This window comes from Physeter macrocephalus, chromosome 11 (assembly GCF_002837175.3).
Source record: "Physeter macrocephalus isolate SW-GA chromosome 11, ASM283717v5, whole genome shotgun sequence".
NCBI lineage: Eukaryota > Metazoa > Chordata > Mammalia > Artiodactyla > Physeteridae > Physeter > Physeter macrocephalus.
In genome coordinates, this window is record NC_041224.1 from 2,077,390 (window position 1) to 2,091,612 (window position 14,223).

The 14,223-nt window shown below is 38.9% G+C and overlaps 1 long non-coding RNA gene across 4 annotated transcripts in view; it reads right to left on the minus strand.

Annotated features, from left to right (window-relative positions):
- Nucleotides 1-7,149: 7,149 nt before the first annotated feature.
- The window catches only part of LOC114487255 (uncharacterized), a 364,849-nt gene continuing 357,775 nt past the window's right edge, over nt 7,150-14,223 (minus strand). For all 4 annotated transcript variants that reach the window (XR_008618448.1, XR_008618447.1, XR_008618446.1 and 1 more), the window contains 4 exons: nt 13,168-13,243; nt 12,721-13,049; nt 11,050-11,208; nt 7,150-7,383 (listed from right to left, as the gene is read on the minus strand). This is a non-coding gene — a long non-coding RNA (uncharacterized lncRNA). The remainder of the gene's footprint in view (nt 7,384-11,049; nt 11,209-12,720; nt 13,050-13,167; nt 13,244-14,223) is intronic.

Here is a 14,223-nt window from a genome sequence, read left to right on the forward strand (position 1 = left end):
TGTCAGTGCTTAGGGAGAAAAGAAATTTGGTGACACAAAGAGGAAAGAAAACTGGATAGTAGATTATCGAAAGAGTCCAGGACAGAAAGAAAGGATTGCATTAGACCAGGAGTAGTTGTATTGAGAAGTAGGGGATGATTTCCAGAAGCATATCAGAGACTAAATCAATTGGATTTGGCGATAAATTCTATGCAGGAAAGTAAGGGAGAGGAAGGGATTTCAACGATACCTAGGGCCTGTCTTGGGCCTCTAGTTTGATGGCTGGACATTTATTAAAATAATAAGCAGAGAAAAAGAAGTATGATGGTGGGAAAGAATCAGGTTGATTCTGGACCTACTAAATTCTGTATGGCTCTCTTAGATTTAACTATCTCATAAGCAACTTGAAATGCGTGTAAGACCTCAGTACTTGGCAGAAAATAGGCATTCAATAAATATTTTTTGAGTTGCAATATTTTAAGTGAAATGAAATGAAGCCAGCCTAATTTGGCCACTTGCAATATGCTTTAACTCTTCAAAGAAAACTGTTTCAATTACATCACATATTATTTATGCATTGGATAATACATTCTGTCTCCTAGCCCAGCAGCCAGTGTTAAATTCTATGCTACATACCATACTTGTTCCCGAGACTAAAATCAACAGTGCAAGGAGAGAGAAAAAGGCTCTGAATTGTCTTCTTGATAGAATCCCTTTTGGGTTTCCACTTTCCTTTGGCATGATTTTAAAAAGCTACTTTCACTTCATTTTGATAAATGTTTAACTGCTATGCTCAAATTAGAACATCTTTCATTTGGATGTAATCATGAAAGACATCATATGTAAAAGAGAGAGATGTGGTGTGAGAAACCATTCAACCATGGGCCTGGGACAAGGAGAGGCATATGTATCAAAATTTGAGTTAATACTTTGTTAGGGTTCTAATGATGTTGTGTAGCTCCTGTGTAAGGTGAATGGAAAAAGTACTTATATATAGCTTTTCATTAGGATAAAATAAAATTCTGTTTAGTTCATTTAATAATCATTATATAATTAAATAATCCATACAAATTAAAGAACTGACTGTGCTTTATAAAGTCATATTAAAAGAAACTCCATGAAAATCTGTTTTATAAATGAAAGCAGTTTCTAGCAGTTCCCTACTCTTTGAGCTAAGAAAAAGATTTTGCTATTTCTTGTTCATTGTGAAAAGACTCATAACACACATGAATTCTGAAAATCTTTTTTGACTGATGAGAATTAGTGAAAGGATTTCATGAATTCTGTATGAGGTTACATTATAAATTAATAGAATATAAAGTGTGCTTTTCTTCCCATTTATATATTGATTCATTGCTTTGATACAAATGTATCATTAAATAATGCAAACATAATTATAATACAAATAGTTAAATGATATTAGTTGCCTCTCAAAAGAAGGAAATTATATGTGAGGATAGTTAACTCTTATGTATACAATTTATGCATCTCTCTTAGTGTGTATATCTAGAAAGAAATATTACATATTAAACTACATTATGTCTAAGATTCTTAGTCTGTTTCCTATTCTTATTACTAATAGCCATAAGAAACTTCAGAGAGAAAAACTTCATTATTAATAGCAGGACAATTTACTTATATAACATTTAAGGTGGACCATTTATTTCATGTATTCTGCAAATCCCACATAGTAATATATAACTGACCCTACTTTATAGTCAAGAAAAGTGAGAATTAGAAAGAAATAAATGCTTTGACGCAACATCACATACCTATAATTGACAGAGTCATTATCTTGGCTCTGAGTGTATATATTAGTTCAGAGTTTAAATCTTAATATCTGATCCCTACCCCAAAATGTGCCAAGAAAAGAAAAGGATGCTGATGCAGGATGGTCATAACTTCTGCTCTTCCAACAGTTATGTCATGTTATGTCATGTCATGTCACATGAATGAAGGTGACCTCTCCGTGACCATGCACGGTCTCAACTTAATTCCTGCTAGCCACTAGCCATCCAAAGGTCAGGTTTGGAGGTGGTGTCTGCCACATTGGAGCAGAATTACTTGTAACTTAGGGGAAAAAACAATGAGCAGTCAGAGTCTCCAAGTTCTACACCTGTTTCCAATCACATGACCTCGATTCAAATTTGGACGAATCAGACCAGCTGGCCTCTCTGGATCTTTCTTTCCTCAGCTATGACGTGAAGGATGGATAGCTGGTCCCTAATGTCCCCTCCCAGCCACTGATGTTTCTGTTTGGACAAATCTAATTGGCCAGACCAGGATTCAATGCACGTCCTTGGCCTCACCCTTGGAATGAATAAAGAATTTCTCTACATTAAGTGGTTGGCACAGTAAAGGAAGACAACGGTATATTCCAAAGTTTATCATAGGTGTGAAATAATTAAAAGAAAAGAGGTTTGGTTTTAAAAGTTGGATCCTGGGTCAGGATTTAGATGGTGAATATTTCCAAACAAATTCATTTTATTCATAGTATCATTTTAGTGAGTCCCCATACATAGCCTCGTATCAACTGAGACCAAAGGGTCAAGGGTCATGCCCACCATCAAAACCAGTGCTCAAGACATCCTAACAGACTTAGGCAAGACTCAAAGTAATATGTAGATGGGGATGTTTGTGAAACACCAATATTTGGTCTTAGACTGTGTCCTGGTAGGGAATCTAAGTGGGATGTTGAGGAAAAGGCCCGTTTCTTGGAAGTGTGGGTCGCTAGCTCAAAATCAGGAGACCAGAGCTCCTAATTCCATCTGCGACCTTTGACTCTAACTGAATGTCTTGGAAATGTTCTTATAGTTTCTTTAGTAGAAAATGGGCTTGCCCTTCATGTAGTATCACAGGGAAATTTTTCTTCTGCAGTAGGCATAATAGTAATGTAATATAGGAAAATGTCAATAGCTGCAAAATATTTAATATCACTTATTTAGTTCTAGTTAGGACAGTTTATTTGAAACTTTAAAGAAAAATAAGACTTTCAGAGTTTCATTCATGCGAGCATATCAAGGCAACTATAAGTGACAGGATTTCTTGAATATAGAGGAACAGAAATTGAAGTAATCTTTTCAAGAGGAATGTAAGAAGTGATATTCAAGAACCTGGCCAGGTACAGTTTTCGAAGGACTTGCTCTATGTCCTATGAATTTATTCTTAGTAAATATTTAGGTAATGCTTTCCTGTGTTCTCTGAGGTTTGTTTCTAATGGAATATACATACTCACCATGTAGATGGCTGCAAAGGTTCTGGCCCTACCACTGTGATTTCCAGTTTAGTAGGAAAACTACCAGTTAACTGTTTTGCTCAAGGATCCTGGAAATAGGGTTGACCACCAAAAGACGAACAATAGTATCAAACATAGCTGAGCAGAGAAAGCATATTTCAGAAATGCCATTGATTTGGGAAAAGAATGAAAAATCAATAAGTTTTAAGGACATTCTCAAGAGGACTTATTCTTGTTCATGAAATAGTAAATGCTAGAGCAATAAAGCAATTGGTTAATGCGTAGTTTTTGAGGACCTAAGGGCAAGGTATCATTCTACACTGCTCCCTAATAAATACAAACCGATTAAATTTTAGTGTTTTCACTGCCACTAGTATCCATTCTAAACTCCCAAATTGAAACAGTGATATGTATTCAATTATCAGACCAGTAAAAATTTGTCATCTAAAACCCTCCATACAACTTGTATTTTCCATTAATTGTTCTTGTTAAAAAGGGTACCACGATAGGGATCCAGGCCAACATTCTTGTCTCACGTTCCTTTGACCCTGTGATTGCCAAAGATCTTAACTCCCCTTCCATTTCATCAACTCATATGGGATTTCTTACAGGGGCGCTGTGGACACTTTACATGGGAGCACTCCATGGTCTCCACATTGCTCGACACAGTTGCTGGGAATCACGCTACCATATTTCTTGTGACCCTCGCAAGGCAGATCCCAAACTATTTTCTCTTCTGTAGGTTTTTCTTTCCTCCTTGTTCCTCTGTTAAATCCAGTAGGACGTATCGGCATCTTTCTTGCCACACTCTGCAGGGTGTTTGATTCATTCTTTCTCTCTCTTCCTTTTTCCCCTCCCTCTTCTTTCCTCTTTTTCTCTCTCTCTCCTTCCCTCCCTCTCACTCCCCCTCTCCGTTTCTCTCTCTCACTCCCTATTCTTCTCTCCCTAGTCTCTGTGCCAATTGAGGGCAAGAACTGCGTGTGTTCACCTTGGTGTCTGCAGCAAACACCGAAGTGTCTGACACAGAGTGGGTATCCCATAAGTATTGTGGAATTGAATTAAATTGCTTTGCTTTACAAAGGACCACAGGATTTTCCAACCCAGAAGTCTTTTAATCACACCAACTGGCATCCGTCTAATTGCAGCTCTAAGCCAAACCTGACAGGCACCAGAATCACTAAGAGAATGTTTAGAAATATGGATTCAAAGGACCCGCTCCAGAACTACTGAATCAGAATCTGCTGCAGAGAAGCCTGAGGAACAGTATTTTGAAAAAGTTCTACAGCAATCCCAATCCTCTTCTCAACCACAGCTTTTAGTAGAACCTTTTAATTTCATTGCACTATTAAGAAAATGGGGAGATACTCCTTGGGAATATCTCAGATCCTTTTCTATTTCATAGGGCAACCAGCAAGAAAGTGGGGTGACTTGAAAAGCATTCACAAAACAAATGCACTGAGCTATCATGTATTTTTGACTATATCAAATAACAAAGTATACTAAAAAGCTGCTATCGAGATAGACGCCTTAAATTATTCAAAGATGTGGGGAAAATGCTTGATAAAGACACACATTCTAAAATATATTTTCTCCTTTTTTGTGAAAGGGTTTAAAAGTAAACACACTTCTAACAATCCCAATACTTGGCAATGATTTCCAGTTATATCTATGTTTGAAACACTCCTGTTGCACAGCCATTTGTATGTTGTTTTTTTTGCTGCATCAAATAGATTTTCAAATGTCATTGCGGGTCATGGAATTTGCATTTGGGCTTGGACTGTTAGAAATCTGAGTCACTCTTTTCCTTCTCTTCCTCCTTGGATGCTCTCTCTAGTCCTTCCATTAAGATACCTCTAGGGTAATCATGTTTATGCACAGTAATGATCGGTGGGGAAAAGGGTGTGAGATTGGAAGGCTGTTGGGGGGACTCTAGGCTGGGAAAGCCAAGAGGATCGAAATCCTCCCTTGGCCCAGCAACTTCTCCTCCAAGTGAGTTCCCCAAGGGAGACATACATACAGGGAGAGCGGTAGTAGATTAAAGCAAAACGTCACTTGAGTTTTTTTGAGAAGTGACCCAAATTCAAAAATAGCTGTCATTAAAGACCTGGGACAGGGTACATGATGTTGGCTGAAGGAGGTCTCTCCATCCTTTCCTTCCAGCCAAGACCTAAATCTGACTATTTTACCACCTTTGGACCAGGACGTATGGGACAGAACATTGAAGGGATGAGAGTGATGGGCTTACAAATGAGAAATGACCTGGCCTTTCCCTGGGTGGAAGATATCATCCACCAATAACCACAGTCCTTAGAGGGAGGGGAAAGAAGTTAATTGGTGATTGTCTGGGCTTCTTTGTGACTAAATGAAAGGAGAGGATAGAGAAAAAAAAGAAAAAGAAAAAAGACAAATAGACAAGCTCCTTCTAATTTAAGAGAAGATATCACCAAGGAAAGATGAACTAAGTAGCGTGTGTGTGAACTTTAATGAGGGCAGTAAACCACCTCTCTGGGGGACTGGAGGTAGCAAGCTGGAAGATGAAGACCTCCTCCAAGGTGAGGAGAGAAGCGTCTAGCTCTTCTGTCTTCTAGAGGTCTGAGGCTGCCATTCACTAAGCCCTCACTAAATAATAGGCACTTTTCATAAGCCACTTATGTAGAAACAAACAAAGGCCAACCAAAGAAGAACAAGCAAGGGCTTTCTACACAGTTTGCTACAGCAAGGGAGTCAGCCACCATCACTTGCATTTTGGCAGAGACTCAAAAGCAGGCAGAGGAGTGGAATAGCTTTTAGTGGAAAACAGGGAAGGCTTCGGGTGTGCCCTGATTGGAGGCTCTTGGCGTGGGGATGCAGGAGGCAGGCTAACTAGAAATGGAGCGCCCTATATGATTGGTTAGCAATGCATATTTGGCTTTGTCTAGTAGGTCCTAAATTGGAAGGCTAGACAAAAATTAGGGAAGCTGTCGGTTACCAGTCAAGTCCTGATTTTGGTCTGATTGCTACAGAAGTTATTGCTTGGCTTCCTGAATTATTACAACAGATAGCAGTCTGACTTCCTGCAGGTCTGACTTATTGTTGGCTGGCTTCCTGGGCTACTTATTAATGATTAGGGGTTGGCTTCCTGGGGAGGTTGCTGGAAGTTATGGGTCTAAGTTCTATTTTTATATATGGTTGGCCATTATCTATTTGTATATTCAGGCACCACTTACAATCTTCTACCACTCAGAGTGTGATCCACAAACCAGCTATGTTAGGGATCAACTGTGAGCTTGTTAAAATCCACCAAGTGATTCTTATGCAAATTGACACTTGCAGAACACTGGGTCATAATTCACCTTCATCGTACCACAGACAGGCACTATCCTCATTTTAAAGACTAGGAAATGAAGGCTTGGAAGGGTTTAGTGACTCACCCAGGTATGTGTCTAGTAGGTGGCAGAACTAGGATGTGAACCTGGCTAACTTCCAAGCTCTGCTTTTTGTCCTGAACCTAAATGCGAACACTAACTTTTCTCAACAGATGCCAGACTAATAAGGCCTTCTTCTTAACAGGAAGCATTAGGCAATGAAATAAAGTGTCAGTGCAGACTTTGATGGGGTCTTATTCAGGGACATCAAGACTAGTGAGCATTAAGTCCCCAAGGCAAGGATGTTCCTGCTATTTTGGGATATCTTAAGAGGGCCCTCATTGGAGCAGAGACTATTGAACTTTGACGTGGGACATTCCTTCTTTCCACAGGAAACAAATGGGATTAATAATCTATGACCATTATTCTTAAGCAAGGCTTATCCCTTCACAGAAAATATAATTATACAGATTGCAACAAAGGTAGAATCATGAAATGTACACCAAGTTCCTGAATTCCTTCTTTGTCCACAAATAATGCTTTAGCTATTTTACTCTCTGTTTTACGGTGTAAAGAAAAACTTGCCTACGATGTCCCAACGAGTAGGAAAGTTGTGATTATATGCCACTATTGAAACTGCTTCAAATACAATTAGGAAAATTATAAAAATGTGCCATCAAGGATCCCCAGTCTGTGCATCCAGTGAGGCTATGGTAGGGAAGAAACCATTTTCTTGCCTCTGAAACAAGAAGTTGTGCTCAAGAAGCTTGGCTGTGGATTGCAGGATTTCCAGGTTCTCAGCGGTCAGGTGAATTACAGCAGCTCCTGGGAACAACACAGGTGAGTGTTAAAGATTAATTAACAAAGATTGATACCATTTGAAGTTTAAAATGGAAGTAATGACCATTGTACTTAGGTTTTATCCTTGCTTCTAGTAACCTCCCTTTGCCTATGTTCTACCTACAGTGAGGCAAGGAATGCAATCAATCGATGCTTTTTTTTTTGGATAAAGAGTTACATATTTTATAGAAAAAAGTGGGGGAAAAAAAGACTTTTTCTCTAAATTTTTGTGTAACCACATTTGGGGAAGAAATAAACATCTTTATCCATTCATTCTTTTTTCAACACATTTATAAGCACGGCGCCATCCTTTACCTGATGACAACCCTCAGAACAGTAGGTATAAAGACTATAGAAATAAGTAATGCAAATAGGGAGTGGTCACAACATCCATCATCTGATGGCAGATGCCAATTTTTTTATTCTCTTCTCTATGAAAAAATATAATCAAAGATATCTTAAATTTTTATTTAATCCCAGTAGAGGAAAAAAAATCTGATTTTGAATAAATAAAGATCCCAATGAACTTAACTGAATTGTCTATTTAATAAAGAAACAAAAAACACAATCCACTGGGTGAAATGGAATACAGCATAACTGATACACCAGTTTTAAGTAAGAATTCACCAGTAAGAGTTATAAAAGAAGAGAAGAGGAAAGTTCTAATATATATGTATATATATATATTTTATTTTATATATATATATATATCTTTTCCTAAATACAGTTTTGGACTTTCATTTTTTCTGCATGGGATATGCAGTCTCATCCTTGACTTACAGGAAAAGACATTAAGAAAAAGGAAGCCATTTCGCTTCCTTTTGAGACTTCAGACCTTCCCTAGGACACTGTGTTCAGGCTCATGTTTTATTTGTACAGAAGGCTAAACGCTATGTGGTCATGGAAACTTTGGGGGTTATTTCTCATGCATCAGAATACTAACCTATAGAGATAACAGACCTAGAAGTGAACAGAGTAGAAAAATTCTGTTGATTATGTCTTTCAAAGTCTACTAGAGATGTTTCATGGAATGCTGGGCCCAAAGGAGGCTTAGTTTAAAAGTGACAAATCAATGTAGTAGCTGAAAACAATGGAGTCCTTTAATTTATAACTTTTTGTCACACAAAGAAAACCTGCATGTATTCTTTAAAATTTGTAAATGCCTCCAAAACATTACAATCTATCTTTTTGATACACTTTTTCATAGTTCACATCTTTTTCTAAAAATTAAATATACATATATATGAGTAAGACGGTTGGTAAAAATATTTTCCCAAAGCAGACAGAACAGTAATGAAATTGTAATATGGAACACACAGAGAGCCAGGGAGAAAAGCCTTAGATCCTGGAATCCCAAATGAAACCAAGCAAAAGTTATGGCCACACTCATTCCCAACTGGAAACACTATTATTAATGGGGAGGAGAGTGAATATAAATATAGCACAGGCATCATTCAGTATTTAGGGTCCCCAAAATGACAGAAAGTATTTTAATTATAAACTCAGTATACATCGCTTACATTCATTAAAGAAGCCAAATTGCAATGTTATTTTTACTTTATGAATTTTCCTTTTGGTATTCAAACCCAGAGAAGGCATCGTATTTCCACTTTGACTGCAAATTCAGTAGTGCTGAAGGATACTTAATAGGTGCTGTGGTGTTTTGGGGTAAATTCAAAGAAAGTTAAAGTCTTGGGTGAGTCACAAAACAAACATTTTCAAGTACAATGGAAAATGCTTTACATATGGTGTGCATTTTTCCTATTAAGAGGAACGATACCTTAAGGAACACAGAAAATAAATAGATATAATGTTGATTCATCTGTGTCTATAAAGCAATAATTCATCCATCCAACATTTTTTTTTGGCCACACTGTGCAGCTTGAGGGATCTCAGTTCCCTGACCAGGGATTGAACCTGGGCCCAGGATTGAACCCGGGCCATGGCAGTGAAAGCCTGGAATCCTTACCACTAGGCAATCAGGGAACTCTTGTTTGTTCAACATTTAAAATAATGTCTAGTCCTCTAAGCAACAGGTGTACAGTAAATTGGGCTAAAAAGTTATGATAAGAATTAGGTCCAATTTGGAGAATACATGTTTTGCAACGGTTGCATTCTTTTCTAATTCTCAAAATAATTAATGTGATAAGGATTTTAAAAAAGATTTTAAATCAAAACTTCTCATGGTTGCATTTAAAGCTTAACCAGATCCACAGACTATATTGTATCTCAATGGAATGAAATAATACTGACCACCAAAAAATACTGCAATTCTTTCCATTGATACAAGTTTTCTTCTTTTATGTATTTCTCAAAAACAAACACTCTTTTTTTTTTTTTTTTTTTTTTTTTTTTTGCGGTTCGCAGGCCTCCCACTGCTGTGGCCTCTCTCGTTGCTGAGCACAGGCTCTGGACGCGCAGGCTCAGCGGCCATGGCTCACGGGCCCAGCCGCCCCACGGCATGTGGGATCTTCCCGGACCGGGGCACGAACCCGTGTCCCCTGCATCGGCAGGCGGACTCTCAACCACTGCGCCACCAGGGAAGCCCTCAAAAACACACTTGTTGAACTGAGAAGCAGCAAGACAAAGAGAAACACTGGAAAGAGTCAGAAATCTCAGGTCCCTCTACTAACGATTGATGTGATTTCAGGCAGGTCACTCACTTCACCTTACAACCTCAGGAAATGATGATGTTTGCATTTATCTCCAAAGCCTCTTGCAGTGCTAGTGTTTAATAATCATATTGTTTCTTGGATATTTCATCTTTACCATAATAACAATATTAACAGCAACAATACCAATAATAGCAACAATATCAATAATAACAACAATAATAAGATGAGAGAGGCATTGGGGAATAGTTGGGAGAACAAAACAATGGGAGTCAGGCAATGTACATTCTAATTACTTCTTTGTCGGTAGACTGTGAAATAACCTAGAATAAGTAGCCCCTCTGAGTCTTAGCTTATTTTTCTTTTTTCTTTCTTTTTTGTTTTTTTGGATCTGGAGGACAAGAATGATGCTTTTCCAACGAAATTCTATATAACTCTAGGATTTCATGTAGGCGCTTCATGCAAAGAAACACACACACACCCCTGCATATAGAATGGTTGAAAAGAATAATAAAGCAACATGGCTGCCTAACTATGTATTTCTTTCTAATTATAATATGCTGGAGCCCATCAACCCATTGATTAGTGCTGTTACATTACCTTGTTTTATATATATTGACCCCCCCAAATAAACCACATCCTGGCATTTCTATTTAATGGGAGAATATCCTGAGATTTTTGGAATTTGGCTTTAAATATATGTTCCAACAAATACTTTTATGAGCCATGTGGAAATGAATTGTTTGATTTCAAATATTCATTTTATCAAAACTGGCTCTTTGTTTTTACTGACTTCACAAGAAATTACAGAAATTGAACTAGTAAAAAAAAGTGATACTAATAATATTGCTCTTTTTGTTTTATATATTAAAATTCCATGGAAAATGTCATGTGACTTAAGGATTCATATTTTTTAAGCTTGAATATCCTGAATAAATTATTCTGTAAGTTCTCTTCAATCTTGAATAATTTTATACAATTGACCAGAGAAAATATCTAAAAGTTATCTTAGACACAGAAAAAGCAATGTTTGTATTACCTATCAAAGGTGGTTGCCTGCTGAGTTTCTTCTAAGGCATCTTTGAATGTAGACAAATGTCACTCTAATCCTGGGAAAGTCCTGACAAGAATCCAAAGTCTTTATTGACGAAGAATACTTTTTAGTCCGTAATGCGAATTCTGTTCCTTCTAAATTGAGCTAGAAAAAGTGGAAGCAGGGAAGAGTTGAATGGAAATCAGCATTTCCTTGGGGAAGAAACATGACCATCAAGCCAAGGAAATCAGTGGGACCAATTCCTTCACGGGAGCAAGGGGTGATAAATACCTTCCTATGCTGCTGTTTCACTGGGACAAAATGGCATGACTGCTGCTTCCTTTAGCTCAATAAAATCACCAAGTTCACTTGTCTGAGGTCTTGTACACTTTGTACTTGGTCATAATATATTAATAATTTTGTACTACCTCTATCTAGTAAGTAGACAAGTTCTCACAAAATGGGAGACAAGTTTTTTTTTTTTTTTGTGGTATGCGGGCCTCCCTCTGCTATGGCCTCTCCCGTTGCGGAGCACAGGCTCCGGACGCGCAGGCCCAGCGGCCATGGCTCACGGGCCCAGCCGCTCTGCGGCATGTGGGATCTTCCCAGACCGGGGCGCGAACCCGGTTCCCCTGCATCGGCAGGCGGACGCGCAACCACTGCGCCACCAGGGAAGCCCCGGGAGACAAGTTTTAAGGTAGAATGGAAACAGGAGAGAAGGGATGGACAATAAAATTATTTTTTCTCTTTTTTAGAGAAATTGGGGACCAAAGTAAGAACAGTGTAAATGATAAGCTACCAGATCAACATTCAATTCTCCATTGGATGGGTCCAATCCTAGGAATTTGTAAATGAAAACACTTGTTTGCCTGGCCTTTCTTAAACCAGACAGTTTCTTCGTTTGTTGTTTCATTATTGCTAAGAGTTTGCCTTGCAAAGCCATTCGAGGTCCATCTCTGACTTTTGGGATGCTACTTCTTTTTTCAAAGCTCAAGTACCTCCTCACCTGTTAAGGTTCTTTTGACCACCCCCCCCAGTGGTCTCATTTCTATCTCTTTTACGAAACCAATCAAAGCTCTAGTAGTGATAGTAACATGTCTTTCATGTTTTATAACATTATTATTTTAGGACAAAATAGAGGAGGTTTTTCAAAGAAGCTTACTATTTTCTCATAAAAGATGAGAAACGATGACATATGGAGTGGAAACAAAAGAGCTAAAATAGCATTTATATATTCCAAAGGAAGGAATATTACAGACAGAAGGAAAGAAACCAAGGAATAATCGGATAAGCAAAATAAAGAAAGTTAAGATTCAAATAATTTGCAAAATGACTCCCATTTCTGAAACAGTACATGGTTAGGAGTATTTCAGCAGGTCTTTCCCAAGGAGTGGGCAGTGTGCACTCTTATGGAAAAGTAGTGACTGCAGCTGGCGAGGAGTCTCCCTGTGACTACAGCTACCAGCATGCCCACCGCGGGGCACGGTGCATGGTTCTCCTCTAAGCAGACTGAGAACTCCTCCAGTGCAGTTGACACTATAGGAATCCTATGTAATAAGGGAAAAGAAAAAATGAATGAATGAGGCAATGGTGAACATGCTCATTATTCTCAGTATTTCATTTTAGAAAGAGTTCGTAAAACTTCCCATGCTCATGTTGAGTTGTTTAATGAAATACCTTATTTCAAAAAGTTGTTTGTTATGCTGTGTCCAATCCAAGACAAACCTTCACATCTGCTGCCCTGTAAATAGCTTTAGAAGAAGTTGTTTTTCTGATTTCCCTGGGATTAAGGCCTGAGGATGATTTCTGTCTCCAATCTGTTCCGTTAATATGAAACTGCAGTCAATCACTGCAAATTCACGTCTCTCTGAGAGCAGGCAGAGGCAAAATAAACCCGGTGAACTTCAGGCTGCTTTTATTCAGTCCATTTTGTTTGGTTCTTAGTATCCAGATTACCTGGAGTGACATGATTCAGGCTGAAGTTCTCGTATGATTTTCTTCTCAGACTTGAAAGCAAAAAGCACAGCAACATGAAGCAAATAGCGGTTATTGACCATGATTCCATAGACAGCCTTCTCACTTACATGCAAATGACAAAAAAAAAAAAGAAAGAAGGCAACTCACCTTTGTGATCTTGCACTATTAAATGTAGCTATTCCAGGAAAGGTTGAGAGGAGGTGAGTAAACACCTCATCAAAATCTGTAGATGCAATCAGTGCAGAAAGGCTTTGTCAAACGTTATGTGACCACTTCCCTCTTAATATCTTCTACTTGCTAAGCTCGCTCGTAGCGTGTAGAGCGGTAAGTGGCTTGGATAGCAATGCATCCCCTTGTCGTGGTAAGGCTGGAAGTGCAATGGCAAGGATAATGGTCTGCCATTCCAGCTTATAGATGCTGTTAACCCCTAAGCACATCATTCAGTCCGTCCTGCTGTGAGTTATTACATAGAAGTTTGACACTCAACCCCTAAGCAAACTCTGTAACTATATCCTACTGTTATTTTTTACTGAAGTTCAGAATTCAACACTATTTTTCTATTTTCCCCTGATGATTTCTCAGCGTCTAATAATTTCTTTTACCCATCGTAGTCCACAAAGCACATTTCAAATGCTTAAATGTTCACGTCCCCTGCAATGTGTGCACGCGCACACACACACAAACTCATACACATTGACATTTGCTGGAGCCCCTTGCCCTATTGACTGCTTCTCAGTTCCAAGAGATACACCTGAAACATATAAAGAACAAGGTTGTCACTTTTGCCTAAACCAGTAGTTTGCAATGTGAGGTCTGTGGACTATGTGCCTTGGCTTCGCCTGGGGTGCTTATAAAAAGGTAGATTCCCTAAGCCAGAGCCTTCAATTTCACCGAATTGAAATTGCTGGAGGTGGTGCTAAGGAATCTGCAGTTTTTGATAAGTCAATTTCTTTGGGTGATTCTTCCATGAATTACATTTTGAGAGACACTGAAAGATGTAAACAAAAAATCTTGGGCTTCCCTGGTGGGGCAGTGGTTGAGAGTCCGCCTGTCGATGCAGGGGACGCGGGTTGGTGCCCTGGTCCGGGAAGATCTCACGTGCCGCGGAGCGGCTGGGCCCGTGAGCCGTGGCCGCTGGGCCTGCGCGTCCGGAGCCTGTGCTCCGCAACGGGAGAGGCCACGGCAGCGAGAGGCCCGCGTACC